Raw genomic sequence first — 14,957 nt, 5'->3', positions numbered from 1 at the left:
TGATCTTTTCCAATCCTCTGGCCACTGTTGAGTGTTCCAAACTTGCTGGCATATTGAGTGTAGCACCTTAACTGTGTCATCTTTTAAGATTTTAAATAGTTCAACTGGCATGCCATCACCTCCACTTGTCTTGTTGTTAGCCATGCTTTCTAAGGCCCATTTGACTTCACTCTCCAGGATGTCTGGCTCAAGGTCAGCAACCACACAATCTGGGTTGTCCGGTGTCATGATATTTGTTTTTGAAGTAATTTCTGTGTTTGTTAGAATGGGTTTTGTAGTCATAAGATTGTCTTAATGGCATCCATTTTGAATCAAATGTCTGTGTCTGTACCAGGGATTTCACATGCTGTTTTCAACTGCATAGCTCTCAGCCTTATCTCATTGCTAGGAGGACTAGAGAGCTGAGGTATTTGTAGTCATAACAAGTCCTTGCACCTGCAAGATTCTCATGGGAAACTTAGGCGGGACAAGATACTTTTTCCTTGTTCTTAATTGGTCATCCTGTGGAGGAAGAAGGAGGGGGAGAGTTGTAAAATGGAGTTTGACTGAGAAAGACAGAGGGAGAGAGGGAAGAGCCGTCTTTCCCAAAATGGATTATAACTTTTGAATGGAGCCTATTTGCCAACATGGATTTTTGGATTACAACTGGACTCTAACCTTTCCTGTTGGACTATGGAGTCACTGGATATGTAAGATTGCCTTTTCTTTAAGAGAAGATGACTAAGCTTATTCATTATTCTAGCTTAGTATGTTTTCTTGTTTTATTTTTCTTAGCTGGAGTTTGTGGGGTGGTCTATCTGACTTGGCATGGAAATGTTACTAACTGATTTACTTTGCTATAATCTGAATTCTATTTTGAACTATATTTCTTAATAAAAGCAGGAATGTTTAAGATTGCATGCATTGGTCTCTTGTACAGAATAGCCTAACTAATTGGCCACAAATATTTTGCTACCATATAGAGCCCAGATTTTACCTGAGTGTTAACTCATGGATTGTCTGTGTTTCTTGCCTTTTCTTAACAAAGGGGATAGACTTGATGAAAGAGGATTAGTGCAGGGCCTGGCTGAGGTTTGGGCTCGTTTTAGCCACATAAGGACTGACTAATCTTTGAAATCTCTCTATCTCCGGCTCCCCTAAATCTCCTTGGAGACGGGGGTAGCTTACATGGTGGCAGCGGTGGGATCAGCTGACTTTAGATTGAAGCAGCCTAATGATCCTACTCTAGCTTCCTTAAGGTCACAAGCAGACAACTATGCTGAACGTCCTGTGCAACAGCAAGTTAGCTTTTTGTGGGGTGAAAATGGACTTTGTACAGAGAATATTTTCCCAAATCTAACGTGGATGCGCAACCCATGCAACAGTTAGTTGTGCCTTCTGAATATAGACTGAGAATACTAGAAATAGCTCATGACCATCCTAGTAGTGGCCACCAAGTAATACAAAAAACCTTAAAGAGAATTTCTCAACATTTTTACTGGCCTGGCATTTCAAAAACTGTAAAGGACTATGTCAGTTCTTGTGACTATTGCCAGTGCACCGGGCATCAGACAGACAAGGTCAAGGTCGATATGCAAATTATGGAGATTCCTGACCAAGTGTTCCAGTGTTTGCAAATGGATGTACTAGGACCTTTTGTTCCTACTAAATCTAAGAAGAAATACATCATTTCTTTCATCTGTTCAGCCAGCAGATGGATTGAGGCCTATGCTATTAGCAACTTTACAGCTACCACCATAGCTCAAATTATTGCGGACTTATGCTCACGCATTGGAGTACCGTCTAAAATAATTTGTGATAAAGCTGGAGCTTTTAAAAGTGAACTTATGCGTAAGATTTGCGAGATAAGTGGAATAACCATCAGTTTTAGCAGAGCCCATCATCCTCAATCTCATGGTATGGTGGAGAGAGGTCAACAAACTTTGCTTAGAATGATTAAAACTATGGTTCAAGAATATGGAAACATTTGGGATGAACTTTTGCCTTTTGCTTTGTTTGCTTACCGCAGTTCAGCCCATTCTTCGCTAGGGGGCTTTTCTCCAAGTGAAGTGGTATTTGGGAGAAATCTACAAGGACCATTGGACTTCCTGAAATCCGATTGGGAAGGTGTGGTTAAAAGTAGTACTATTCCAGTTGCTGATTTTGTTAGAAAACTTCAAGAGAAACTCTTGGCTGTCCAGGAGTTGGCCAGAGACAATTTGTTGGACGCTCAAGGAAGCCAGAAGTTCTTCCACGACAAGAGATCCAGACACAGGGAATTTTCTGTGGGTGATTTGGTACTTGTTCTGAACCCACTCAGACCTTCTAAGTTAGAAGTTGTCTGGGAAGGTCCAGGAGAAATTGTTCAAAAATTGGGAAATGTCAATTATCTTGTCAAAATGTTGAATTCTGGGAAGAAACCTGTTCTTTATCATGTCAGTAGTTTGACTTGGGGATTCATTTTTTAATTCATGCCCATTTCTAAACAAGGTACATTGGTGGTATTATGTATACCGTGCTAGGATAGCTTGCAGTTTTGCTATGTCAGACATAGAAAGCTAAACTGGTTCTAACATACATTCAAGACAGTGCAATCCAATAGGACTAAACTTAACATTTAAAGCTTCAGACTAACAAATTTATATATATAAACTTTTCCATTAAAAACATTGAAGGATAGTTAACAGTAAATTAGAACAATAATTTTACAAAACTCATCATAATTCACATGTCAGAATGATTCCATAGCAGCATCTTCACTTCCCATCCCCCATCTGTTACTCTTCCCTTACTTTCAAGTTACACATGAGTAATAACCTCAACTTTGGTAACATATGAGAACGTTTGGCTTAAGTCTACTTCCAAATTTTTCAATTAAGTAAATCACAGCACTAAGCTGTTTTTTTCACCACGGCACAAGCCTTCCTTTTGAAACTAGTGTTATGCTCTTGTTATTTATAATATAGTTTTTGTGATATAATCACCCAATCTCCTGAAAACAACAAAAAGCTGATCCCACAGCTACAAATACTCAACTATCCCACACACTACACCAACACGGAGTTCTAACTCCTGTTGTCTGAAGATACTGGCCACAGAGACTGGTGAAATGTTAGGAAGAAAAACCTGCAGAGCACGGCTAAATAGCCCGAAAAACCTACAATAGCCATTGGATCCCGGCCGTGAAAGCCTTTGAGAATACATTGCTTCTTCTTTACATTGTTATTCTCATTTGTTTAACACAGATTTCCACACCTATTTTGTGGTATTTCAGCGTTTTAGGCAAACATAACTCAAGCAACAAAATAAACCGTATTCCATTTTTTTCTTTGTTATTGTCCACATAACGTAAGCATCATTGTTTACTTTTTCATCGTGAACATTGGCACAAAAGTCAATGAATGAACTTGCTTCTGCCATCTTATCTTATTAGCTCTCTTTTACTGAAAACAAATCAGTTGTTTTGGTTTTTTCCCCAGCTGTAGTTTTTCAAGAATACTTTCACTTCTCTGAGGCAAAATTTACAAGGGCTTTTCAGAGTTTACAAGGACTTTTTCACTTCATTCAAAATATTTTCTTTCGCTGCCATATATTTCTATTAAAAATCTGGAATTGACATTGAGTGTAACTTTCGTTCCTGCTTGTCCAATGTTAATGGGTCAATGTTAGGTTTTTTCCCCACCTGAGAATGTAGACAGGACCCTTGGAAAGGTGAGAACCACCACATGTGTATTGGATCCATATCCTTTCTGTCTCATAAAAGTAACCAGAGAGGCAGGCATTAGCCGAGTGAGTAGGAGAAGCAGTGAATACATTCCTACAGCAGGACAGGAGTCCAGGATGCCTAAAGGAAGACAACAGTAAGACCACTATAGAAAAATCTCTCCTTGATTTCTATGGTATTGGATAAATACCAACCAATCTCTAATGTTTAATTCCTGGGCAAAGTGTTGGAGCATGTGGTGGCTTCTCATCTCCAAGGGTTCCTGGATAAGACAGGTTATTTAAATCCATTTCAGTTTGGCTCTAAGCTGGAGACTGCTTTGGTTGTCTTCACCTATGCCATTACCTGTACAGTGAGAGTGTATGCCTGTTGGATTTGCTGGACATCTAAGCAGCTTTTGAAACATGGACCATGGTATCCTTCTGGCATACCTTTCTAAGATGGAACTTTGAGACACTGTTTTTCAGTTCTCTGGGTCTTCCTGAAATTGATGCTGTTCAAAAATCTGGACACTGAACCCCCTCAGGGTTCTGTTTTGTCCTCTGTACTATTTAACATATACATGAAACCAGATGGTGAGGTTGTCTGATGTTTTGAGGTTTGGTGTTACCAATATGTGGATGACACCCAGTTCTGTCTCTCCTTTCCATCTAAATCCAAGGAAGCTATCCCAGCTGTAAATCAGTATCTGGTGTGAGTAACAGACTGGATGAGGACAAATAAACTGAAGCTAAATTGAAGCAAAACTATAAGTATATAGTGTTTTAATTGCATTTAAAAATACATTGTAACGTGTTAAATGTCTAGTCTTTTCACAGAATAGCCATTCTTTTTATGGAGACTATCGCTGCATACAACATGCTGATCATTGAAATTTGGGGTTTTTAAAAAAGAATTTTTGTTACTCCAGAAGGACTTAATGTAGTTATTCCATCTGCTTTTCATTCTCCGTACATCAATTTCACAGTTCATTTGTGAAGACTTAAGGTGAAACAGTGACTGTTTCCAACAGCATTTATGAGTGAGCATAGTCAGAATCTCTGAGATCAGACACTAAGCAGTCTTAGTTTATCCTCTAGGATTTTGAGGATGATGTTCCATCTGGAAGAAAGTTTGAGAGCTCAAGGAAAGTAAAAAAAAAAAAAAAAAAAACCAGAGCTTTTATATGTAAGATTGATCTTGAGTTTTGGCAGCAACATAATCCACTACTCCTTTGACAGACTGTGAGCTTCTAAGGGATGGAGTTTAATGTACCTTTCTCTCCATTTGGGTGGGTGGGTGAATATTGAGAAGGAGATATTTGCCTTGATTATGGTAGCGTAAGAGAACGTCGTACCACTTTGTGATACATAACAAAAACAACGATATGTCAAAATGACAGTCATGTTGTAGGCTCATGGGAAAAGTGTAGTAAGATAAATCTAGGTTGGTGTATAGCCTGCAGTAGAGGACAGGTTCATTTTGTGATCAGAGAGTGAGTATGTTTTTCTAACCTTGAGTTAGAATTATGGGACAGTATCCTCTTGGGAGGCCTGTGTGCACAGCTCTAGCATGAACTCCATCTTTCTGTAATGTATAGTTGAAGGGTTTAAAGCAACAAAAGCATTCGCACTCACGAAAGTGAGTAGTGAACAAACGCCAAGGGAGCTGAAACACAAAATCATCATCATCATCATCATCATCATCATCATCATCATCATCATCATCATCATCATCATCATCATCATCATCATCATCATCAGAAGATGATGATGATGATGATGAAGAACAGCAGAGCTAGAAGGGGCCCTATGGATTATTGAATCTAATGAGCCTACATACTGTAACATTAAAGATGCTGCTGGAAGCACTAACCATTTATTTTCCAATGGGAGTCTCTTTTACATTAAACTTTTTATTGAGCTCTACTATCTCTCTCTCACTTCCATAAAGCAGGGAGAGGCTGAGATTAACATAAAAACGAAATTATCAATGAAGTCCATGTAATTATTGTTATGACTAGATAAAATATTGCTGAATTAATGAGTTAAGTCTATATAGTACTAAGGTATAGCCATCTTTATCTTGGACTGTTACAACTATCTGAATAATAAAAGCAAGGGATTTTTTTTAAAAAAATTATTTGCGATTGGTCTACATGTGCACTTTTTAAAGCTTGTTTTCCAACATTTTCTTCCTCTTGACGGACATTACAACCCCACCAGTGCTCACTGTTCTGTTTGCCCTAGAAGTCAATTTGTATTTACCATTTTCTTACACCTTTTCCTAAAGTGATCTGTGATAGGATTATATGTTTAAGTTTGAGCAATTAAACTAAGGACATCACTTGTTTATTTTTGTGAATATAAATAATTTTTGTCTCCTGAAATGGGGGTATTTTTAAGAAGTGTTAATCTAACTTTAAGGAAAATATCATAGTTTGAAGCATCTTAGTGAAGGATTGATAACAGCAGCATGCAGAGCCCAGTGTTTAAAGCTGCTTTGGGGTACCCCTTTGAACTAAAAAAAATTATCTGGAATGTAACAAAAACCCTTATTGAATTCTCTGTGGTCTTTTCATAACCCACTATTATGAAGAAAAGATTGTTCCAGGCTTGGCTGTAATAACTACAATCCAGTTCCAACATTAATGAATTTACAAGATTACTTATATTCCCAAGTGTTCAGAAAAATAAATTTTCCTGATTACTTTTTCGAAACATGATATTAGTTTTCCTTCTTTGATATCCCTTGCTCTTTTTTTTCTTACCTTTTTTCAGCATAGGATGGTGTTCAAGAAAATGGGGAGAACATTTTTAGATTTCTTTGAAAATGTTATTAAATACGCAAGGCAAGACCATCTGTGGCATAAAAAGCAGAGCCAAAATCAAACATGTCTAAAATTTCCCCCAGCTTTTTAAAGTTAAACTACATATTTCTATTACAGGCCAAATTCTATAATGAAAGTGTTCCCTTGGCTGTATAATGAGAATTTTACCTTGAACATGTTGTCAAGTTCTATGATGTATCATGTCTATGATATAGCATGGGGTTTGCATGTGGGAAGAGTAATGAAAATTAGAGCCCTGTCCTCCTTGAATAATTAAAATTCAAAAGTGTCACATTGCTGCCTATTTGAGTATATAGATTTTTTTTTAAAAAAAAGTTATATTCTGCAGTTTTAGAAGAAGTAGCCATAGTCATCTGTGCTAGCCTACCAGGCGAAAACAAAAGAAAAATAAAGACAAAAACATTGTGGTACCTTAAAGACTAACTGCTATATTTTAAAGTGAGCTTTTGTGTACAAATCAACTTCCTCGGATATAAGAGTGTTAAAACTTATGTCCTCTTATGTCTGAGGAAATGGACTTGTTCACAAAAGCTCACATTAAAATGTAGCAGTTAGTCTTTAAGGTACCACAATGTTTTTGTCTTTGTTTAATTTTAATTTTAATTTTGTTTTTGACTTATATTCTGCAGAGTCCATCTATTACACAAAAAAGAATCTGGAACTAATGTCAGCATGCACTGCTTTGATAACCATTCTTTATAGTTCTGTGAAGACAAGAGCCTATTTTACACTTTGCCCTCCCACAAAACTGATGAAAATGGAAATCGCTTCGGTGCTGAGAGGACAGTTAGCCAAATGATCCCCAAGAGAGTAAAAATCCTCAATTCAATATAATGGGATGGGAAATCCAGACCCCAGATTATTATGGCAGTAAAGTGTTTTAAGGTAGATTCATAAAGAAAAGTGAACTTGAGAGGTAGGGCAGGCCGTAACTGGTCAGCTCCCTGGCCTGCTTTCACCATCAAATAAGAAGACATTTAACTAAGGAAAAAACCCTACCTCTCTGCTGCCTGAGCAAATCCTGTAAGCATGAAGCCCTGAGGTGCTTACTAATGTTTGAACTCTTCCTGAACTATATGACAGAAGCAAGCCAACTCTACCTGCCCTGTCCCTCCTACCAACCATAAAGTCACACCTTATTACAGATCCTGCAGAAACAATTCACAACCCACCTATGACAAGCAAACACCATCAAATGAAAAAAAAAGCCAGATGCCACAGCACAACCGTGCTCCATATAGGTACCTGAGCAAGAAACAAATATCCTTGCCACATTGTTTACCTGATAGCAAATGTTTTTAGCAGCATGGGGCAAGAGACACCAGAGAGGTCCAATGTCTTTCCCAAATCATTCTCTCCTAAATGGTATCATACAAGCTATGAAGGATCCGTCCTAAAAGTCCAAATGAGATGTCCAGCAAACTCTTTCAGTTCTTTTCATTTCAACTTACACACAGAGACACTGGAAGCTAGTAACACCTATAAAGCTATAATGCATTTTCCCATAGGAAAATACAAGATTATACCATAATAACAGGTCTTGGCTTCTTAAAATTTGAGACAAGTGGGTTCATCTGAGTCAGGCATCTGGCACAGAGAAGCTTGACTGTGGACTGAAGTCATGTGTAGGGGCCTGGAAGAGATGTGGAACCCAAACTAAGAGTAAATATTCATAAACACACTTCCTAGAGTATGTGCAGAGGAAATGACAGAGGGCAATTAACTAGATTTGGCTGCTGCCCATGATCAGACTGAAATGAACCTGGCCCAGATCTCTTGGTGCTTGGCTGAAGCTCTGACCTATAGGCCTTGAACCTGGACATTTACAATTGGAGTAAGCAGGAGGTGCTTCAGCACTTGCACATGGCACAGTTTGCATCAACATTATGCTTATTTATTACCTCCTATCTTTAACATCTCCTCTCTTCAAATTTAACCGCAGGCTTCCTGAAGAGAATACAATCCACAAACTCTCCTCCCAATGACCTTCACCAGCAGAGGAACATATTATGCAGGAGTAGCTGCCACAGAGCCCGGTGTGCCAGAGATCTCATCTGGTGACAATAGGGGAGCAACAGCAGCGGTCTCCTCACCTGCTACCTTCGTAACCATCTCACAAGGCCCCTTCAGCTCAGACTACCGAAATTCAAAGATGGAAGAGAAGCTAGAAGATAATACATAATAGTTGAGTTGATGGGACCAAGAGTAAACTTCCTTCCTTTATTCATATCAGACCTTTACACAGATCAGCAATTTTACAGTGCAAGGCTTCTAGAAGTGAAGGATTGGCTGGCTGCATGCCATTGCCCAAGGGATGCCCGAGTGTGCTTGCAATGGTTTTCCACTGTTCAAGGAGTCTCCTTCTATATCCCCCCAAGTAAATTGAGCTATTGATATAATAGAAGGCAAAGTAATGTGGAGGGGGGCTGATGGGACTACCAAAGGCAAAGGAGAAGACAGGGATCCACAAGGCTCCAAGCCAGTGGTTCCAAACCTTGGATAACCCAGATGTTCTTGGACTGCAATTCCCAGAAATGCAGCAGCACAACTAATGGTTAAATCTTGGAATTGCAATCCAGGAACAATTGAGTTACCCAAAGTTGGGAACCACTGTTCCAAATTAACAGTGGGGGCTGATGAGTCAGAAGTCCTAAAAGGGCTTGGAGCCACTAAGATATCCATAGACCCTACATCCTGTGGAGTACGTTCATGATGAGTGGCCCACACAGTTCCACATAAAGAGAAATGGTGTGTGGGGCTCACTTGCAGGTCTTAATAATAGGCAACCTACTTTTACAAAAATCCCTACCCTTTCAGGAGCCATAATGATCCAGCAGAATCAGCCATGAAGTGTTGATAGCACAAGTAAAACTTAGATCTTGGGGGAAATTTCTAAGTAGTAGACCCTCTAAAAACTACCATGTAAGAAATATCAGTTCAAGAAACTTGTTGAAGGGGAAAGGAAAATAGGGAGAAAGCCAGTGGATGAGAAAATAGGTCTCCTGAACTCTTGGATGAAAACGGATTACTATAGTCTCTATTAAAAGAGAAGGAAGTTTATGGGAACAGGCAGCTACCCTCAGTGACAGCTGAACTGCAGTGTTGAGATGACAAGAGGGGTCTGAACAAGAGACCTGTAACAATACAAAGAAAACAGCAGCCAGGCTTCAAGTAACAAGAAGCTTATCAGCTCCAGAGAGCAAGAGGTTTTCTGACTCATTTCCTGTAGAAAAGGCAGGGTGGGAGTGGTGGTGGGGGAGGAGTGCTCTAAGTCAGGGACTGGAAAAGGGAAGAAAAAAAGGAACACATCTTAGCAAAATATTAAGAAGGTCAAAGAGTCCTAACACAAGGAATCATAGGGGAACTGATTGCAAACTGGTGGTCAACACAAGGAGTGCTTCAGTTCCATTACCTTGAAGTTTTCTGAGTCCTAGCAAAGGAACTGCAGTAGAACAGTACTTGGTACTCTTCCTTCTTAGTTGGAAAAGTGGGCCTGTTGCCTTCATTTGTGCTCTACAGTGGGACAGATTGGGGGCAGAAACCAAACCAGGAAAGGTGAAACAATAAATTTTTGATACACTAAGTGCTAGGAACACTATGACTCTACCAATGTAGGCTTTCAGTGCCCTAGCACATGCATACTAATTTCCCTTTTCTCTCTCCAGAACTGTGGTTGATGTAAGAAACATTTCAGGTTGTCACTGACCAGCAAGTATCTCCTTAGTGTTGTGACATCTTGATGAGCTCCTAGATCAGGAAACCAGTTTCACTTTGGAATTCAATCCCTGCTAAGGAATAGCTGAAAACTAGCCATTGTGGGTGGTAGTTGTGTGGAATCCTTTGAGTTGATTAAGCCATGTCAGTGGTTGGCTTCACAACATGTATTTTTCTTTTTACTTTACTCTACTTTTCTTTTATTGAATTTATACCCCACCCCTCTAGACAAAGTCTACTCGGGGCGGCTTACATGAGTAATAAAACAGGATAAAATATGGATATAAAATAAAACCTAATAACAAGTGTCTATATACACTTTCTTTTTCTGGTTTCTTACTTTTGAAGGCTTATTTATTTAGGAATATAACAAGGGACATAATTTTACTTCTTTAACTAGTTTTCCATATGTAAGCTTTAAAGGTCTGGAGCAAAATTTGACTTTTGAAAGCTCACCCAAGCCATTCTTATACTTTTTGGAACATTTTTTATCCTCCAATCTTCTGCTGCACTCTTGAAGCTTGACTTTCATGTATAAAACCTGTGAGAAAATGAATGATATTTGTTTTTCATTGAGTAAAGTTCTCTATGTCAAATCAGCATTTCACTGGCAACTTTCTTTAAAAGAAAGATTAATGTTTTAATATGCCGCATACATTCAGGAGTATAATTTTCACTTGGCATGGATCATGGACATGTTTCCTTTATGCATATCATTCTATTCCCCTAAGAAATAACAGGTCAGTTATTTATGAAAAAGAATAACTATTATATTTACTGAAAGGGAGATGAGAGAATGACTGAAAGAGCAGTGGAGAGATGAGGATCGTTAGATTATACTTTCCTTATTTTTTTTTTACCAGACTGTTTCAGCTTTTATTGTACACAAGAAAAAAATTATTTTTCTTTTCTTTCCTGCAGAGCAGATCACCAAGCATATAAGTATTATTGATTTATAATTCAATATCACTTCTAGTTTCTTTGCCCTCTGAGAGGTAGCATTGCTTTAAATTTTCAGTAGAATATTTTTAAATTAGGAAATTACCATTTTGTAGTTGCGTCCTTTTCCACATTTCTCACACCTCATCATAAGTTCAATTTGTTATTGTTGTGTACCATCAAGGCACCTCCAACTAATGGTGACCCATGGATGAGTGATCTCCTGAACAGTCCTACTCAGTTTTTGCAAGCTAAAGACTGTGGCTTTGGAAGTCGATCCATCTTTTGTTTGCACTTCCCTTTTTCCTGATGCATTCACCTTTTCCCGCATTATTGTCTTTTTCACAGAATATATACAGTATGAGAATTCTGCCTTCTCATGATGTGCCCAAAGTAGTACAGCCTCAATTTCATCATTTTTGCCTCCAGATATAGTTTAGGCCTGATTTTATCTAGGACCCACTTTTTCATCTTTCTGGCAGACCAGGGTATTCACAAAGCTCTCCTCCAATACCACACTTCGATTGAATCTTTTTTTTTCTATCAGCTTTCTTTACTGCCCAGCTTTCACACCCAATCGTGCTGATTAGAAAGAAAATAATGTGGATGCTCTTGGTCTTCATCTTCAGTTATACATACTTGATGATCTTTTCTAATTTCTTCATTGCTGCTCTTCAAAGTCTCGGCCTTCTGATTTCTTGGCTGTAGTCAATCCTTTTGGATTGATGTTTGAACCAAAGTACACAAAATCTGTAACTATTTCAATTTCTTAATTTTCAGTGCTAAAGTTGTGTAGTTCCTCTGTAGTCATGATTTTGGTCTTCTTAATATTCAACTGCAATCCTGTTTTGGCACTTGCTTCTTCCTTTCTTCACTTTCACTCCAAATTGTTTCAATCCATTGCTGCTTTCTGCTAATAAGAGTATGTAATCTTCATATCTTAAATTCAATTATTCATGTTTGTTCCACAAATTCTCCCTCCTCCTTCATTCTTTCACCATATAAGGTAAAAGCCTTCATTGCAACACACTGAACATCATTTTGCTTGCATACGAAATTAAAGCAATGGCTTTAATTTACTAATTTAATTTACTAATTTATTATATCTCCTTTCTTGGGAATTGGACTGTATATTGAATGTTGCCCGTCTGTAGGCCATTGTTAGGTTTTCCATATTTGTTGGCATATCTTAGGATTTTGACAGATTCAGTCTCTGTGGCTTGAAATAGCTCTATTGTATTTCATTTATCCCTGATGATTTATTTCTTCATAGTGCTTTCAGAACAACTTTCACTTCACTTACTAGAACTGCAGTTTTTTCATCACAGGATTTCTCTTCAAAGGAGTCTGCCATCCTTTTATCTTTTCTGTACAAATTTTCTATTTTCTTCTGGCCATATTGTGTAAAATATAGTGTCTAATATAGACAATCTATATATGATAGAATCTCTATATTATATAATATATACAATCAATATATTGTAGAATATATAGAATATACGGTAGATATTATAGAATAAGTAGAATCTATATATCATAGAATCTATATATATTCTAGAAAATCTTTGTAATATAGAGGGCTTAATGAATCTCCTGGTAGTGAGTGCATTTTGTGATCAGCCTCAGAACTGTTGTGAATCAAGACAAGTGAGGCTTAAAGGTGCAGTGTGTACATCTCTAAAAACAGATTTTTATTTTTTAGACATGATGAAGTGTTCCTCAACAGTGATTTAACTGTTCAAACCAGATTATGTTGCGAGAGGTTTTTCTACCCCTTGCAACTTCTTTGATTTAGCATTAAAACAGCAATTGTTCTCCCTTTTAAATAACAGCAATAGCATTAATAACTGTTTCCTGTGTATGGATTGTGACTCAGAACAATTCTTGCTGCTTCTTGCTCTGTAATATTTGCAGTTTGGGTCATGGAGAGCTATCTGCACACTGTTGCCAGATTAAACGAAGTAAGCTGATTTTTATCAAGCCACAGGGTAATTCTGACCATTTCATCTGACAATTTTAGTATCGTACTGTGACAGCTGACCTGTGTAAGTGAAGGATTATTGCAGCATCAGTGTACTGAAAAATGTCTTTGAACGTGAGCATTCTTTCAACATGTGTCCTTTAAAGGTAAGACAGAAAAATCTATCACTTTTTGTGTTTTAAATAAAAATGTAGTAGTGAGTTTTATGATTTCAGCCTCCTCTCTGATTCTGCTGAAATGAAGTACCTAATCAAGTACCTATCAGTTGTTTCTGATATAGCAAATCAGTTGCTGTAGTATCCCTTTCATTAATTATTAGAAAGCCTGTGTGGTTGTGTCACAGATTTCTTTTGATAACCTTGTATTGTTGCTATCAAAATATTAAATGTATACATTAGAACATGCATTTAAGGTAAGTACTGAAGACTTTCAGTTTAGCTTTATCGCAGGAAATTTTTTTGTTTTGATATCATTGATGAAAGAGGGCACTGTGTTTTCCTTACGATAGTGCTGGATTAGAAATAAATAATCTTGCTGTACAAGTCAATGAGCCTGAAAAGGATTTCAAGAGATTGTTGTAGACTAGAAACATTGCCTTTGCCCATTTTTCCTCTTTATTTTAGGTAACTGAGTGAACAGTTTCACATTTCAGTAAAGAGAAGTTTTGCTGTACAGTATTTGAAATGGCTTTTTAATTGGGCAACCAATTGTGTCTATCTAGTATAGTAACACAAGATTTTTTTAAAAAAAAAATCCATCATTTTCTTCCTGTATGTCTCCAGAAGCAAAGGAAAGCACATTTAGTGTATTTGAGTGAATGTGTTTTGCCCTCTTAAATAGCTTGTGCTCTTTTAAAAAAAAAATATTTTAAAAAATATTTTTTTAAAAAAGACATTTAGACTTTGTACCCTATCTTCTTTCATGCCATTTGCAAATATTTTGAATCAAGATGCTTCCTACAAGCTGCAGTTAGCTCCTGTGATAACTTTATACAACTTATAAGGATAAATAGAACATAAAACTGTTGCATACGTATGATTCTTTCCCATGAAATCTGCAGTGGAAGACACCCTTCAGGCAGATGTCAGTGGAATTTATATCAGTAATATTTGTATTAGTCCCACTGATTTCATTTGGTCTCCTCTAAGTCTGATCCAACCTTTCATATGTAATGTCACACAGCACACAGACCTTTTCTTATGTAAGTATTTATCCATATGGAAGAAATAAAATGTAAAGCAATCCTTATTAGACATTTGCAGTTTGAGTATGTGATATGAGCTTATAAGATCTGACACAGTTGAGTTGAAATGCATTATTTTGTCAAATTTTCCAAATACTTTATTTGTGTTCCAGTATTTTTATTTGGTTGTTTCCATAATACGATAATTTTTAGTTCTGTTTCCTCATTTTTATAGAGCTGACACAAAGCTCTGTTTGTCACGTAGATTTTACAGGTTCAGTTGATGTGTATGGCACAGACAGCTTAAGAGTTAGCTGTACCTTAAGTCACTGCCATCTATAGGGCTGCGCATGCATTTGTAGTAGCATCCCTGAGTGACACAGATCACACGAGCTAAATATAGTTTTTGTTTCTTGTGTGCCAATATATGGCAAATTGACAGTTAAAATATTTCCCTGCCTTTTTCTCTACAATAGTTTAAACCTCAAAATAGATATTTCCACTCATCCATGTAAATAAACATTATTTTAATTTTAATCTATGTTCTGTATTTCTGTACATGTAATTTGTATTTCCAAGTTCTGAGTAACAAGGCTGTATACGCTTA

At 37.4% G+C, this 14,957-nt stretch overlaps 1 protein-coding gene across 3 annotated transcripts in view; it reads left to right on the top strand.

Annotated features, from left to right (window-relative positions):
• Positions 1 to 14,957, top strand: part of CHRM3 (cholinergic receptor muscarinic 3) — a 295,948-nt gene that overhangs the window by 172,221 nt on the left and 108,770 nt on the right. The window contains exon 1 of one of the 3 annotated variants that reach the window (XM_078383123.1): positions 13,213 to 13,313. The exons of the other annotated variants lie outside the window; for them this stretch is intronic. The gene's annotated coding sequence lies outside the window, so the exon portion shown is untranslated. Of the gene's footprint in view, positions 1 to 13,212; positions 13,314 to 14,957 lie in introns of those variants that run through there. 3 annotated transcript variants of the gene reach the window in all.

The sequence above is a fragment of the Pogona vitticeps genome, chromosome 1 (assembly GCF_051106095.1).
Source record: "Pogona vitticeps strain Pit_001003342236 chromosome 1, PviZW2.1, whole genome shotgun sequence".
NCBI lineage: Eukaryota > Metazoa > Chordata > Lepidosauria > Squamata > Agamidae > Pogona > Pogona vitticeps.
The sequence above is the reverse complement of the archived record's forward strand: the minus strand, read 5'-3'. Positions and strand labels throughout refer to the sequence as shown.